At 40.9% G+C, this 11,272-nt stretch overlaps 1 non-coding gene across 1 annotated transcript; it reads left to right on the top strand.

Annotated features, from left to right (window-relative positions):
* Positions 1 to 7,511: 7,511 nt before the first annotated feature.
* On the top strand, positions 7,512 to 7,583 carry TRNAS-GGA (transfer RNA serine (anticodon GGA)). Its single transcript has one exon. It is a non-coding gene; the product is annotated as a tRNA-Ser (tRNA).
* The last annotated feature ends 3,689 nt before the right edge of the window (positions 7,584 to 11,272 follow it).

The following is an 11,272-nucleotide window of genomic DNA, read 5'->3' as shown; positions in this document are numbered from 1 at the left end:
TGATTCAACCTCCGCCCGCACCGCACACTTGTGCCCGGTCCCCAGTGTGCTCCTGACCTGCTTCCTAGAAGGACAAGTAAGCACAGAACAAGACAGTGATTCAGGGGAATCTCAGTGGGTTACAACTTCCCATGGCTCCTGTGACCTTTCAGAGTGAGAGCCGAGAGCTCACAAAAATAGATCCTGGGATTTGACAAAACTTGTTGGCAATCTAGCATTTTGGAGATTCTTCTGTTTTATTCTTGCTGAGGTCTGTGGGATCCCCTAAGGAACAACTTTCACCTGCTGAGAATTTAGCCATCTTTGGGAAGGAGAACTCACCTTCCACTGTCTCAGTGAGTGTTTGGAGGGTTCCTTTTCAGATTAACCCTCTTGGCCACTCCAATGGCTTACATGCTTCTGCCAGATTCTACTTTCAGAAACACCCGTGTTATCTTGTCATCCCCATCATCTGGGGTGAAACCCAGCTCTCCTTAACCTGGTACTTTTCAGAGTAAAAAAAAATTGGTCTCTGTCCTTTATTCACCTTTCAGCCCCTGCTGCCCAACCCCAAGAAGTCTCCAAATCCACTTTGCACTGCTGCTAATGTCCTTTCTTCTCTATTCTCCAAATCCTGCTCACCTCTTAATGCCCAGTATGATCAGAAGTCATGGACAAATTTGGGCATGTATATATATATATATATATATATATATATGTATGCTCTGATGGGCTATCCAGGTAGTTCAGTGGTAAAGAATCCACCTGCAATGCAGCAGGAGGCACAAGTTCAATCCCTGGATGGACAAGTTCCACTGGAGGAGGGCATGGCTACCCACTCCAATATCCACTCCTGGAAAATTTCGTGGACAGAGGAGCCTGGAGGGCTGCAGTCCACCGGGTTGAAAAAAGTCGGACATGTGATCCTGAGCACACACACAGGATCTCATGATAATAATAATACAGATGGTATACTGATATAGCAAAAAAGCATGATGTTATTATGAGAACAACTGAGGTTCCAGAAACACTGCATATGTCTAGGCTGCAGTGGAAAATGTCATATAATTCTAGATTCATAGAATGTTGATTCAGAGTGAGTGGTGCATGAGAGATCACCTCACCCATAGGCACTCCTGTCTCTCACCACTCCCTTTCCAGAACAGATGCCCGAATGCTACCCAGTGGAGTTCCCAGGTTTCTGATCTCCCAGTGCCGTGTTCTAAACCATGAAGTCTTTGTCTGATTAATCCCATGATTAACCGAACAAAGCCCAGTAAAGGACCCATATGACACAAGCTCATACTTGTCTAGTGCTTGTTTTAGTATGTGCTCTCTGTATATCTTTTGAATAAATTGATAGAGATGGAAAGGTTTTGTCTTCTCTCCTAAGACCTGCCCAGCTGCATAGGAGTTAAGGTCAGTTCCTAGGATTTTACTTTCCAGATCATCTAGTTTCACATGGAAACCTTAGGGAGTTACCCAAAGGAAAGGTGATCATCCCAATCAAACACCACTGACACCTAAGAGCTGTGTTACTTATAGTGATTGTGATGCCACAGAATTATACACATTAAGCGAAACTGAGGTTTGGCTTTAGATTTGATAGGCTTCAGCCTTACCCATTTCTGCAGAGTCATCATGAGCTAGGTATGGGCATTCATAACTGTAGCCATTCAGAGCAAGGTCTGGGAGTGGCTGCCTCTCTTTTTGAAATTGTGGGTGTCGCAAGTAGGTATGTGATTGAACCATGAGATGAAGAGAATAATTCATCCCCTCTTTTTATATTTTGTTAAGACAGCATCCCACAGTCTTCCTAGGCTAACAGCTAGGGTTGTGTTCCCAGAATGGAAAGGCCAAATGGCCAGGGCAAAAGGCTGTATAGTTATTCCTTGACTGCTGCTGCTGCTAAGTCACTTCAGTCGTGTCCGACTCTGTGCGACCCCATAGACGGCAGCCCATCAGGCTCCCCCGTCCCTGGGATTCTCCAGGCAAGAACACTGGAGTGGGTTGCCATTTCCTTCTCCAATGCATGAAAGTGAAAAGTGAAAGTGAAGTCACTCAGTCCTGTCCGACTCTTAGCGACCCCATGGACTGCGGCCTACCAGGCTTCTCCATCCATGGGATTTTCCAGGCAAAGTACTGGAGTGGGGTGCCATTGCCTTCTCCGTATTTCTTGACAGGCGTATGCATTTATGAGTTTTAGTGTGAGTGTTAGTTTGTGTGTGTGTGTGTGTGTGTGTATGTTATGATAAGTGATTAGAAACAGCCTTGTTTTTTGCTTAGGTAGACCACTTGGATTGTTCCACATGAATAGAAATAGAGATTCCCTTTTTAGGGTGCTCATATGACCCCTGATTCTTTCTCAGATAAAAGTAAGGGAAGAAATCAAACTTCATAGAAGCAATCTTCTCTGAAGGCTGATCCCAATTTTGTTACAAAGTCCTCATCTGAAACACAGGGCTTCCCCTCACTGGCCTGCCATTGTGGCCAGAATGAGTGCAAATGAGCATCCTTTCTAGAATTTGGGTCTCCAGAAGCTTCATTTCAGCTATAGCCTATGCCCTTAGCCAAGAACCCATGAGCCTTTTGGGGATTATCTTGTGTTTTATAGCTGCTGGTTGCTCAGCTCTCTCTGATGTCAATATTGGTCTGGCCTGGACAAAAGCAGGCTTGCTAAATGACAATGTCAAAGCATGTGAGCATAAGGGAGGTACTGCCGCCTCTTACTGTACTGGCCTGGCTACAATTCATAAATGAAACTATAAAGTCTCTTTTTCTCTCTCTGTATGTTTATATGTATAAAAATGTGTGCTGTAGATGTGTGTGTATTTTCTACCTCTAGATGGTATTTCTAAAATTAGCTTGTAAAATGAGCTTTATTTAATTAGTTTAAGAAAAATTAAGTGCTTATATAAGTCAAACTCTCAGAAATATAACAGAAACTAGCCCAAATGTTTCTCAAGTTCATATGATCTAAAATAAACTTTAGTAAATAAAAGCTAGTTTAAGTTTGTTGGGTATGTTAGTAAACATATCTTGTGACACATTGAAAATTTTACTATAAAAATTATGTTTCTAAAAAATATATTTTTTAAATAAGTTGAATGAGTTTTCATATCAAAAGTGTGTGCTCAGTTGTCCAGTTGTGTGCGACTCTGTGGGACCCCATGGACTGTAGCCTGCTGGGCTCCTCTGTCCATTGGATTCTCAGACAGGAATACTAGAGTGGGCTGCCATTTCCTTCTCCAGGGGATCTTCCTAAGCCAGGGATTGAACCCACGGCTCCAACTGCCTCTCCTGCATTTCAGGTGGATTCTTTACCCCTGAGCCACTGGGGAACTTTCCCAATATCAAAAGTAAGCTGGTACAAATTAAAAGTTGGTTTTTTCACTGTTAAAGGGAAAAAGTTTTATTGAACTATTGGTCTAATAGTGAAAGGTTTTTCTTTACCTTTTAAAATGATCTGCCTAGAAAACAAACATCTTGAGACTTGTTAAAATAATCACTTGTATTGCATGTTGTCTTTGATTACTTAAGTAAAACTAGTCCTCTCAATAGTAAATGAGGGAAGTTTTGCTCAGAATATATAACCTTCCATATTTGCTTGAGAAGTCTTTGTCACTTTGGTTTAGTAGATAACTAAGTATTGTTTCACAGTGACCTGTGATTCTATTTGACTGTTTTTAAACCTTTTGTTATTTTTTACAAACGTCCCCAAAATAAAATTCTAAATGAAATCTTTTAACCTAAACTAACTTTGGGATCTTTTGAAGAGTTCCTGGAACACCTTAAAAAATTTATTCTCTCTCATATGAAAAGATATTAATTAGATATATTTGATATATTAAGTTACATGGGAAGCATTGTCAGAAAAGAAGTAACACTAAGCTTTTTAATGTTGTATTTATGTTAGTATGTATTATGTGTTCCAAAAATTGCATGAAATTCCTAAAAATCTGAAATGCCTTAGTAGTTCCAGTTATTATCTTAAAATGTTGTGTTTCACAGAAATAACAAAATTTCCGTATCAATCACACTGTAATGAAATCTAATGAGATCTTTAACCATGGTTATTTTAAGTCTTCTGTCATTTACAGAAAGTTCTTGTTTTACTTGGATGCTTTTTGCAAAAGTGTTCCAACAAAATGTTTCATCTTCAGAGAAATTCATAAAAGAGATTCTCACAAGTGCTCTAGAATACCTATTGTAATAACTTTCGATCATACCACCAAAGTGGGTAAGAATTTTCAGAACTCTAAGGAAAAATTAAATTCATAAAATTGCTAACAAAAGATCAGCAAGAATTAATTATGTAGGACTAAATGAATTAATAAAGATCATTATAACTTTTGATGACTTTTTGTTTGAAATATTGCTGGTTCGTTTATGTTTTGTTCTTCCAGATTTAAGGAAACCTGTTTTCTTTTTCTTGAAGTGATTGACAAGTTAATCAATTATACCTTTGCGAACAAAGATGAAATATTTACTTTTTCTCCCTACCTAACCCCTTCAAAATTCAGAAACTCTTGAGTATTCTTTTCATGGCAATATAGTTTATTTGAGTAAGTTCTCCTTATAACAGAACACAATAATATTGGACATATTACCAAAGCTTTGACTAGTAGTTGTAGTGCTCAGTTCCTCAGTCATGTCCAACTCTTTGGGACCCCATGGACTGTAGCCCACCAGGCTCCTCTGGCCATGAAATTTCCCAGGCAATAAAACTGGAGTAGGTTGCTGTTTCCTTCTCCAGGGGAACGCCTTGACCCAGCCATTGAACCTGAGAACGTCATATTTAAAAGAGATGTATAAAGGCTCAAATATGACCAGACAACTTTAAGGAGCTGCTTGAAAAAGTTGACCTGTTACCTTGCTTACAGGTTTCCCAGCAAGCTTACCAGGTGAGAAAGGAAAATAACTTCCTGGCAGACTCAGGAACCTCAAGAAGAAAGGAGTTTACCCAAACAATAGGTATTGCAGGCTTCCCAGGAGACACAGTTGTAAAGAATCTGCCTGCAATGCAGGAGATGCCACTTGATCCCTGGGTCAGGAAGATCCCCTAAGGAGGAAATGGCAATGAACATCAACAACATAGCTGATTCACTTTGCTGTATAGCAGAAGGCAACACATTGTAAAAAGCAACTGTATGCCAACAGAAATTAATTAAAAAAAATACTTAATACTTTAAACATGAAACCTTTCTTTTTATTCTCTTTCTTCCCTCGACTCTGGCAATGGCCTGGAAAGATGATGCCATCATCCATTGCTAAAGAGAGTAAGTTTTCAGACTGCTGGATCTGTCATTTTAAAAAACTCTTGTCTGTCCATGATGCCAGGGTCACCCTGATCCATTTCTTTGTCTCTGCTAACAACCCCAAACTTGGGAAACCTTGTGTCCAGGCTGTCTGCAAAAAAAATTGTACATGAGGAAAAGGTAAAACTGCCTAGGTGGTCCACAGACCCTTTTACTAGCCTCCATGGCTGTCACCTTTCCAATCTTGAGCCAAAGATTCAAATGGGAATTACCAGGAGACATTCAGTGTTCAAGACTTGCTTCCTTTGAAGGAATGCGTAAATGTAAATGGTTAGGAGTAAATGTAAATGAGGCTATGATCAGGAACCTCTCCTTTACTGTTGAAAGTATTACAGAATCTGCTACTAAAGCAATAGCTGCCCAAGAAAACTCCTTAGACTCTCTAGCCAAAGTTGTTTTTGGTAACAGGATAGCCCTTGATCTTTTTTATTTATTTTTTATTGAAGGATAATTGCTTTACAGAATTTTGTTTACTGTCAAACCTCAACATGAATCAGCCATAGGTGTGTATATATATATCCCCTCCCTTTTGAACTTCCTCCCATCTCCCTCTCCATCCCACCCCTCTAGGTTAATACAGAGCCCCTGTTTGAGTTTCCTGAGCCATACGGCAAATTCCCCATTTTTTAAAATAGCTATCTATTTTACATATGGTAATGTAAGTTTCCATGTTAGTCTTACTGTCTCACCCTCTCACCCTCTCCCCATGTCCGTAAGTCTATTCTCTATGTCTATTTCTCCATTGCTACTCTGTAAATATTCTTCAGTACCATTTTTCTAGATTCCGTATATATGCCTTAGAATATGATATTTCTCTTTCTCTTTCTGACTTACTTCACTCTGTATAATAGGTTCTAGGTTCATCCACCTCATTAGAACTGACCCAAATGCATTCCTTTTTATGACTGAGTAATATTCCATTGTGTATACTACCACAAATTCTTTATCCATTCATCTATCGGTGGACATCTAGGTTGCTTCCATGTTCTAGCTATTGTAAATAGTGCTGCTGTAAACAATGGGATACATGTGTCTTATTCCCCTGATTATCTTTTGACTGAGCAAGGAGATATCTGTACTTTGACCAACACCACCTGCTGCACTTGGATTAACATTTCTGGGGAAGTAACTTAGTTACGTATGATCAATTACATAAGATCACTGAGCAAGCCACTTGGCTTAAAAAGCTGACTCCTTCAAAGATTCTTTCTTGGACAGATTTGACTTTGAATTAGTTCTTGGGTACCATGGCTCTACTGTATGTTGTGTGTGTGTGTGTGTGTGTGTGCACACGCACGAGCTCAGTCACTTGGTTGTGTCTGACTCTTTGTGACTCCGTGGACTGTAGCCTGCTGGGCTCCTCTGTCCATGGGATTTCCCAGGTAAGAATACTGGAGTGGGTTGCCATTTCCTCCACCAGGAGATTTTCCCCACCCAGGGATCGGATCTGCTTCTCTTGCATCTCCTGCACTGAGTGCACTCCAAACATTGAGAGTTATTGTGCTTATTGCAATCACAGTCATTTCCATGAGTGCATTATATTCTCTCAAAAGCTTTAAATACATGTTCCCAGCTGCTAACGACCAAGAAAATGATCTCCCTAAGACTGGAATGTTGGAAAAGAAGGAAAGAGAATAACCAGATAAGTATCATGAACTTGAAGCCATGACCTATTACCTGTCATGGGGATTAAACAAAAAAAATTGTTGCATTCTGGACACCACACAAAGGACCCACAGAAGTTGTGACCTGTAGCCAAGAGTGGTGCTTAGGTCTTGCCTAGATCTTGATCACCTCTCTCAGTTAAGCTAACTATTGGATCAAAAGAGGGGAATTGTTAAAAACAAAAACAAACAGGCCTCAGATGCAGTCACTGTGCTAAGCCCTCATCATCAGATGAAGATTTAGTACCTTACCTAAGTGGAGTGTCAACCTTCCCCAGGGATGTAATCTTAACGAGTCAGTCTGAAATTTCCTAGCCAGCACCAGTGAGGTAATATGCCTCATAGACCCTTTTGTCCCCTGGAAGAAAGTGACACTGCCCAACATCATCATTTTTCATTTGTTTATGATTTGCTTGTCCAACCTCCTCCCTACCTTTCAGAACTTTTCTGCTTGCTAGGTGGATTTCTGCTTTGTGTGTGAATCATTTGAAAAGGCAATTATATCTTCAGATTTATGAAGTGGAGCTTTATTTTTTAACATAGGATACTGTCCCTGGTGGCTTAGAGGTTAAAGCATCTGCCTGGAATGCGGGAGACCCAGGTTCGATCCCTGGGTTGGGAAGATCCCCTGGAGAAGGAAAATGGCAACCCACTCCAGTGTTCTTGCCTGGAGAATCCCATGGAGGGAGGAGCCTGGTAGGCTACAGTCCATGGGGTTGCAAAGAGTCAGACACGACTGAGCGACTTCACTTTCACTTTCACTTTCACTTTTCGCTATACTTGATGGGATTTTTAAAATAACTATTTTCTTGAAATATAATTCAAGTACCATAAAATTCACATTTTTAAAGTGCACTATTTAGTGGATTGTATATTCACAAAGTTGTTTAACCATCACCATTATCCAATTCCAGAAAATTGTCACCACTCCTAAAAGAAACCTCATACCCATTAGGAGTCATTCTTTATTCCCCTCATCCCCAGCCTGTGGGAACCTCTAATCTACTTTGTTTCTGTGGATTTGCTTATTATGAACATCTTGTAAATAAAATCATACAACATCTGGCCTCCTGTAGCTGGCTTTTTCCATTAGCATGATGTTTTTAAGGTTCCTCCACATTGTAGCAAGTATCCATACTGTATTTCTTTTTATGCCCAAATAATATTCCATTGTGTGGATAGATTATATTATAGATCATAATAGTTCTTTGTCCATTTATCAGTTGATGGACATTTTGGTTGTTTCCACTTTCAACTCTTTTGACTAACGCTGCTCAGTTCAGTTCAGTCGCTCAGTCGTGTCCGACTCCTTGCGACCCCATGAATCACAGTACGCCAGGCCTCCCTGTCCATCAGCTACTCCCAGAGTTCATTCAAACTTATGTCCATCAAGTCAGTGATGCCATCCAGCCATCTCATCCTCTGTCGTCCCCTTCTCCTCCTGCCCCCCATCCCTCCCAGCATCAGGGTCTTTTTCAATGAGTCAACTCTTCGCATGAGGTGGCCAAAGTATTGGAGTTTCAGCTTCAGCATCAGTCCTTCCAAGACTGATCTCCTTTAGGATAGCCTGGTTGGATCTCCTTGCAGTCCAAGGGACTCTCAAGAGTCTTCTCCAACACCACAGCGCAAAAGCATCAATTCTTCGGCGCTCAGCTTTCTTCACAGTCCAACTCTCACATCCATACATGACCACTGGAAAAACCATAGCCTTGACTAGATGGACCTTTGTTGGCAAAGTAATGTCTCTGCTTTTTAATATGCTATCTAGGTTGGTCATAACTTTCCTTCCAAGGGGTAAGAATCTTTTCATTTCATGGCTACAATCACCATCTGCAGTGGTTTTGGAGCCCAAAAAAATAAAGTCTGCCACTGTTTCCACTGTTTCCCCATCTGTTTCCCATGAAGTGATGGGACCGGATGCCATGATCTTAGTTTTCTGAATGTTGAACTTTAAGCCAACTTTTTCACTCTCCTCTTTCACTTTCATCAAGAGGCTTTTTAGTTCCTCCTCACTTACTGCCATAAGAGTGGTGTCATCTGCATATCTGAGGTTATTGGTATTTCTCCCAGCAATCTTGATTCCAGCTTGTGCTTCTTCCAGCCCAGCATTTATCATGATGTACTCTGCATATAGGTTAAATAAGCAGGGTGACAATATTTGGAACCAGTCTGTTGTTCCATGTCCAGTTCTAACTGTTGCTTCCTGACCTGCATATAGGTTTCTCAAGAGGCAGGTCAGGTGGTCTGGTATTCCCATCTCTTGAAGAATTTTCCACAGTTTATTGTGATCCACACAGTCAAAGGCGTTGGCATAGTCAATAAAGCAGAAATAGATGTTTTTCTGGAACTCTTGCTTTTTCCATGATCCAGCAGATGTTGGCAATTTGATCTCTAGTTCCTCTGCCTTCTCTAAAACCAGCTTGAATATCAGGAAGTTCACGGTTCACGTAGTGCTGAAGCCTGGCTTGGAGAATTTTGAGCATTACTTTACTAGCGTGTGAGATGAGTACAATTGTGCTCAGTTGTGCTCAAACACAAAAATGCTGCTATTTGTGTGCAAGTTTTTGTATAGACATATTATCAATTATCTTGGGTACATACCTAAGTGTGAAATATGGTAACTCTAATTTTAATTTTTATTTATTTGTTTTTAATTTATGTTTTTATTTATTTATGTTTGGCTGCACTGGGTCTTCGTTGCTGCACGAGGACTTTCTTTAGTTGCAGCAAATGGGGCTACTCTTCATTGCAGTGCACAGGCTTCTCAGTGCAGTGGCTTCTCTTGTTGCAGAGCACAGGCTCTAGGGCATGCGGGTTTCAGTAGTTGCAGCGCATGGGCCCAGTAGTTGTGGTGTACAGGCTTAGTTGCTCCACGGCATATAGGATCTTCCCAGACCAAGGATCAAACCTGTGTCCCCTGCGTTGGCAGGCTGATTCTTAACCACCAAACCACCAGGGAGTTCCTAAGTTAAATTTTTAATAAACTGCCAAGCTGTGTCCTAAAGCAACCCTAACTATTTTATAACCTATATTTTCCCCTTAACAGTGGATCATGACTGTATTCTCTTGTCCGTATGTAGAAGTGTGCATCACTAGTTTGAGTGAATGGATAGTATTGTCTTAGCCAGCTAAATACCAACATCAGAGCATATTTGGAGAATTCTCTTTTGTTGGACATTTAATGATTCTATGAAACAGATTTTGAGCGTTTTCTTTGCATCCCCACCAGGGAGATGACACTCTCCCAAGTATATCCAGAGCACTTTATATATATAGCACATATCCCTGTATATGGCACTTTCACATTGCATGGCAAGCCACCCATAGCTTCCCCCATCTCTTTTATCTATTACATGGTGAACTCCTCTGGGCACTAGAACATGTCTTAAATGTACCTTTGTATCCATACTTCCCAGCATAGAGTCAAATATTTGATAGATGTTTTCAGAATGAATGAATAAAGGAAATAATGAATAGATGGAAAGATGGATGGTTAGAGTCAGGAACTATGAAGAGACAGTGTTCCTTTACTATAAGAACATTCTGTCCAAAGATCCCTGCCTGGAGAAGTAGTGAGTCCTCAGACCCTGCTGCTGCTAAGTCGCTTCAGTCATGTTCGACTCTGTGCGAGGTGTGCAAAAGGAGGCTGAGTTAATTGTCAGGAACACTGTAAAGTTAATCCACGTATCAAAAGGGAAATGGGATGAAATTTAAGATGCTTCCAAAGTGGAAAGCATGGAATTCTATGAAACAGAAACCTGGGGAAGCGAAGAGATTTGCCATATTCTCCAACCGGACAGCTGTGGGGCTATGAGTCACTCTGAAAGTTTTTGAGTTGTTCTGAAGACCACAGACCAAAGCGTCAATTCAGTCAGTTCAGTCACTCAGTTGTGTCTGACTCTTTGCGACCCCATGGACTGCAGCACTCCAGGCTTCCCTGTCCATCACCAACTCCCAGAGCTTACTCAAACTCATGTCCATCAAGTCAGTGATACTATCCAACAATCTCAGCCTCTGTTGTCCCCTTCTCCTCCTGCCTTCAATCTTTCCCAGCATCAGGGTCTTTTCCAATGAGTCAGTTCTTTGCATGAAGTGGCCAAAGTATTGGCGTTTCAGCTTCAGCATCAGTCCTTCCAATGAATATTCAGGACTGATCTCCTTCAGGATGGACTGGTTGGATCTCCTTGCAGTCCAAGGGACTCTCAAGATTCTTCTCCAACACCACAGTTCAAAAGCATCAATTCTTCGGCGCTCAGCTTTCTTCACAGTCCAACTCTCACATCTATACATGACCACTGGAAAAACCATAGC

Source organism: Bos mutus, chromosome 18 (assembly GCF_027580195.1).
Source record: "Bos mutus isolate GX-2022 chromosome 18, NWIPB_WYAK_1.1, whole genome shotgun sequence".
Taxonomy (NCBI): domain Eukaryota; kingdom Metazoa; phylum Chordata; class Mammalia; order Artiodactyla; family Bovidae; genus Bos; species Bos mutus.
The sequence above is the reverse complement of the archived record's forward strand: the minus strand, read 5'-3'. Positions and strand labels throughout refer to the sequence as shown.